Here is a 6000-nt window from a genome sequence, read left to right on the forward strand (position 1 = left end):
TTACGGAGCACAGGCTCCGGACGCGCAGGCTCAGCGGCCATGGCTCATGGGCCCAGCCGCTCCATGGCATGTGGGATCTTCCCAGACCGGGGCACGAATCTGTGTCCCCTGCATCAGCAGGCGAACTCTCAACCACTGTGCCACCAGGGAAGCCCTATGGACTTGATCTTGATGTTGGCCATTCTGGGTCAGTATACCTTTCACAATATAAATTTAATTTTATTTCAGGATATTTTTAAAATTATAATTATTAGTATTATGCTCCCTTTTAATTTTTTCCCTAAGGACCTCTTTTATAGTATTATGCTATGTTGGATCTTCTTTGCTCGTAGTCTTTGTCACTTTCTCTTGAATCCCTTTGATCTCTTTATTTTTCCCAGGTTTTGAAAATCTTTTTGTATAGAATTTCATTCCTTTTTAAGGCTGAATAATATTCCACCGTATTTACATACCACTTTTTAAATTTTTTAATTTAATTTTATTTTTAAAATCATTTATTTATTTATTTTATTTTTGGCTGCATTGGGCCTTCATTGCTGTGCCCGGGCTTTCTCTAGTTGTGGTGAGCAGGGGCTACTCTTTGTTGCGGTGCATTTGCTTCTCATTGAGGTGGCTTCTCTTGTTGCAGAGCATGGGCTCTAGGCATGTGGGCTTCAGTAATTGTGGCTTGTGGGCTCAGTAGTTGTGGCTTGTGGGCTCTAGAGCACAGGCTCAGTAGTTGTGGTGCATGGGCCTAGCTGCTCTGCGGCATGTGGGATCCGCCTGGACCAGGGCTCGAACCTGTGTCCCCTGCACTGTCAGGTGGACTCTTAACCACTGCACCACCAGGGAAACCCCTATATACCACTTTTTTTAAACCACGTTTTGTTCATGTCTCAGTGAACATTTGGTGTGTTTCCCCCTTTTGACTATCATGAATAAGGCTTGGGGTATAATAGTTGCATAGCTTTTATTTATTTATTTTAACTACAGGCATACCTCATTTTATTGTGCTTTGCTTTATAGTGCTTCACAGATATTGTGGTTTTTACAAGCTGCAGGTTTGTGGCAGCCCTGCATCGGGCGCTATTTTTACAACATTTGCTTACTTCGTGTTTCTGTTTCACATCTTGGTAATCCTTATAATATTTCAAAATTTTTTATTATTATATTATGGTGCTCTGTGTTCAGTGATCTTTGCTATTACTGTTGTAATTGTGTTGGCACCATGCTCATATAATACGGCAAACTTAATTGGTAAACATTGTGTGTGTTCTGACTGCTCCACCGACTTGCTGTTTCCCCATCTGTCTGCTTCTCCTTGGGCATCCCTATTCCAGGTGACACAACAATATTGAAATTAGGCCAGTTAATAACCCTTAGCCTCTAAACGTTCAAGTGAAAGAAGAGTCGCATATCTCTCACTTTAAATTAAAAACTGGAAGTGATTAAGCTTAGTGAGGAAGGCATGTCAAAAAGCCAAGATAGGCTGAAACCTAGGCCCCTTGTGCCAAACAGTTAGCCAGGTTGTGCTACATGATTCTGCATATTCAAAATGGAGACACAGCATGATCTGAGGGTGGCATTTTCCAGCCCTCTGACATCTGAGCAGGCCCAGTTTTAGGGTCATAGTTCCATCCAGTCCCCAGCCAGCTCACACTGGGCAGGAGCTGACTTCAAATTCCTATAAAACAACTGGGCTGTATGAAGCTAAGAAGGTATGCAGCTTAAGCGAGGAAAAGAGAAAGAAAGAAAAAAAATACTAAAGTGAACTCAATCAATGAAGACAGTTTAAAAGCAAAGGGGTTTTAACAAGGGGATCCCTTATCTGTTCTTCTGTAAGACAAGTTCAAGAATTTCTGTAGTTATCAACTTCTGTTAATTCTGTGGGGCACAGTTTCAGTGGCTACACTAAATAAGAGATTTTCAGTGTAGGTGAAATAGCCTTCTATTAGAAGAATATGCCTTCTAAGACTTTCATAGCTAGAGAGGACAAGTCAATACCTGGCTGACTCTCGTTAGGGGCTAATGCCTCTGGTGACTTTAATTTGAAGCCAGTGCTCATTTACCATTTTGAAAATTCTAGGACCCTTGGGTTATGTTCAGTCTACTCTGTCTGTACTCTATAAATGGAACAGCAAAGCCTGGACAAACAGCACACCTGTTTACAACATGGTTTACTGAATATTGAAGCCCACTGGTGAGACTTACTGCTTAGGAAAAAAATGATTGCTTTCAAAATATTTCTGCTCATTGACAATGTCCCTGGGCACTTAAGAGTTCTGATGCAGATGTACGATGAGATTCATGTTGTTTTCATGCCTGCTAACACAACATCCATTTTGCAACTCATGGATTTTGTAAGCCTATAGCTGCCATAGATAGTGATTCCTCTGATGGATCTGGACAAAGTAAATTGAAAATCTTCTGGAAAGGATTCACCATTCTAGATGCCGTGAAGAACATTTGTGATTCATGGGAAGGAGTAGGGTTAGGAGTTTGGAGGAAGTTGATTCCAGCCTACATCGATGACTTTGAGGGGTTTAAGACTTCAGTAGTGTAAGTAACTGCAGATGTGGTGGAAATTGCAAGAAGACTAGAATTAGAAGTCGTACCTGAAGATGTATCTGAATCGCTGATAAAACTAACAGATGGAGAGTTGCTTGTTATGGATGAGCAAAGAAAGGGATTTCTTGAGATCGACTCTACTACTGGTAAAGATGCTATGAAGATTGTTGAAATGACGACAAAGGATTTAGAATATTACATAAACTTAGTTAATGAAGCAGCAGCCGGGTTTGAGCAGATTGACTCCCACTTTGAAAGAAGTTGTACTGTGAGTAAAATGCTATCAAACATCATTGCAGACTACAGAGAAATCTTTTGTGAAAGGAAGAGTTCAGTGATACAGCAAACGTCATTGTTGTCCTATTTTAAGAAATTGCCACAGTCACCCCAACCTTCAGCAACCACCACCCTGCTCAGTCATCAGCCATCATCATCGAGGCAAGACCCTCCACCAGCAAAAAGATTATGACTCGCTGAAGGCTCAGATGATGGTTAGCATGTTTTAGCAATGAAGTATTTTATAATTAAGGTACAAACATGTTTTGAACATAATGCTCTTGCATGCATAATAGACTGACTACTACAGTATAGTATAAACATAACTTTTATATACACTGGGAAACCAAAAATTTCGTGTTACTTGCTTTATTGCAATAGGTGCTTTATTGCGGTGTTCTGGAACCAAGCCTCCAATATCTCCGAGGTATGCCTGCATGTCGTATTTTTTCCAGCTAGCTCTGCCAGTGTGTCATCGTCATCATCATTATCTCCTCCTCCTCCTCTTCTCCCTCCTCCTTCTTCTTTTTAAAATTGAGGTATAATTGACATATAACATTAAATTAATTTCAGGTGTACAACGTGTTTTAATATTTGTATATATTATGAAATGATCACCGCAATAAGTCTAGTCAACATCTATTACCATACTTTTAGTATCTCGCTCTCAGAATAGGTGATGCAAGCAAAGGTGCACGGGACTAGCAGAGCTGCAGTGGGTCTTCAGGGAAGCAGTCTCCTAGTGAGGGTTGAGCATCTTCTCTGGCCCTCCCAGAAATTCTAGGAACTACCTAACACCCTTTAATTAATTGCTTTCCTATTTCAACTAGCTTAAGTGGGTTTTGCTGTTTGCTACTATGGATGCACTGATACACTGTTCTTTTTTCAGTTCCTCTAATGTACCAACCACAAAATTTCCTCTTTTTTCAGTCTCATGCCCTCTGTAGATAATCCCTCCATCTCAGTAGTCTGTCCTCCCAATTATCATTTTTTCTTTCTCCAAAAAGTAGGATAAAAAGAACATTTACATGGTGTTTTTGGGTTTTTTTTGAATGTCACATTAGTTGCTGACTGCTGTTTTCCAAAGCATTGTTTTCTACTCTATGAAAGGGCCTACTGAAAATTACTTTCTTCTTAAAAAGTTTAGCCCATTTTCTCATACCCAAAGTCCTATGTAGTATTTTTATTTTTAAAAATCATGAAGAGGGTGAGGCTTCCTACATCTGGCATATATTTAGTTATTCTTTATGGGGACTGCATTTTCTTGGGTTTTATTTTGCCCCCATTAACACAGCTTCATCATCTCCTTAGCTATGCTAGATTTTAAGTGTAGGACACAGAGGTAAAATATTGTCATTCTGAAGGTAAAAGACATTTTTAAGGAAACCTGGGAAAATTGGAGACCTTTTAAGACCAAGACTTTACCTAGAGAAGTTATGAGGAAAATCTAAGATACAGACTTTTAAAGATCTCAGTCAGATCCCAGAAATGATGAAGTTTGATCTAAGGAGAAAAAAAAGGTCTGAGAATTCTACTGTTTCTGACATCTGATCGAGTTGTTTTGGAAAAATGGTTGTATGATGGCTGATACATTTGAGGATGAACACTTGATAGATTACTGATGAGTGCTGGAGAGGTCCTGAGTGGGAAACTTTTCAGGAACTTAAACATTGAACATTTTGAAACACTGAGTATTTCACTTTGAGACTCAGTGTGGGACTGGATTATAATAATAGAATTCACAAACTCCATGACCCCTTATGGAATCAAGTCTCAATCATTAGGGAGGAGTGTGGCATCAAATCTGTCCTGTTCATATTTTAAAAATCTCTAGGAAGATGTTTTCCAACCCCTGCAGTAATTCTTTTTTTATTCTAACAAGTGACTTTGCTACCTTCCATAGTATTTGAGTCTGTTTTTTTACTGCTTAACCTGACTCAGGTTTGTTTATTTAAATTATTTAAATTCATGTTTCTAATGTCAATGTAGGCCTTACTAATATTACCAAATACCTTTTTAAAAATTTTTTGTCCCTTAGAGAATTTGTTATTTTATATGTGGGAATGTAATTTTGGGGAAAGAGTAGTTGCATTATTTTCCTTCTACTTTGCACGTTTTCCTGGACATGTCAATATTACTTAGCACCACATATGCTTAATACTCCTAATATTTATAAACAATTCCAAAAACAATTTGCTTGCATTTCCTTACATTTTATAAATATTGTATTAATCTGAAATAATTACCTTCACATATATTTAAAACAAATGCTGCAAAAAAATTGTCCTGTTACTATTGACATATTATAAGCTTAGTGTGGGAAGATTATTAAAGGTAATATTTATTTTTAAACTTACTAAAATGAAATAAAACTTTACTTGGAAGTAAAAATAATTCACTTGCTAAAGAAAATCCAGCACAATGCAACTTGAAGTCCATGTGGATTGTGACTCTATTATCTGGAAAGAAAAGATCCAGATAATGTGAAGAAAATATTTTCTCATCCATGTTTCATATCAATATAACATTGTTACTTAAAATTGACTTAAAAGACCAGCAGAAGCCTCAGAGCTTCTTTATTTTTATGTTTCTAGACAATCTGCTTTTTTACCCTACTTCCTCTGTCCAAATCTATGGCTTAATTCAATTCAACAAATATTTACTGAAATTATGGCTTAAGAGAAAACAGAGTCTCTGCAGCCATTAAAAAGAATGAGGATTGTGGTGATGAGGATTGATGGTGAATATTCTATGAATATTCTAAAAACCATTGAATTATACACCTTAACTGGGTGAATTATATGGTGTGTGGATTATATCTCAGTAAAGCTGTTACAAAAATAAAAAAGCAAGGAGAGTTACATGGACTAATATGAAAAGAGAACCAAGATATATTATATAGGTGAGGCATGGGGAGCAACGACAGAAAAATACATATAGAATGATCTCATTTCTGTAAAAAGAATAATGCACATTTCTGGAAGGATATATAAGAAACTATCAGCAACTATTGCTTTTGAGTAATTGGAATAGGAAATTTTGATGGAGTGGTGGCCAAGGAAGTTTTGCTTTTTTCTTTATACGCTTTTTACACTGTTTTAATGTTTACCATGAGCCTGTATTACTTTTATAATAATGGTGTTTAAAGCTGGATTATTTTATAGGGTGCTATGTATC

Source organism: Neophocaena asiaeorientalis, unplaced genomic scaffold (assembly GCF_003031525.2).
Source record: "Neophocaena asiaeorientalis asiaeorientalis breed wild unplaced genomic scaffold, Neophocaena_asiaeorientalis_V1.1 scaffold72, whole genome shotgun sequence".
NCBI classification, from domain to species: domain Eukaryota; kingdom Metazoa; phylum Chordata; class Mammalia; order Artiodactyla; family Phocoenidae; genus Neophocaena; species Neophocaena asiaeorientalis.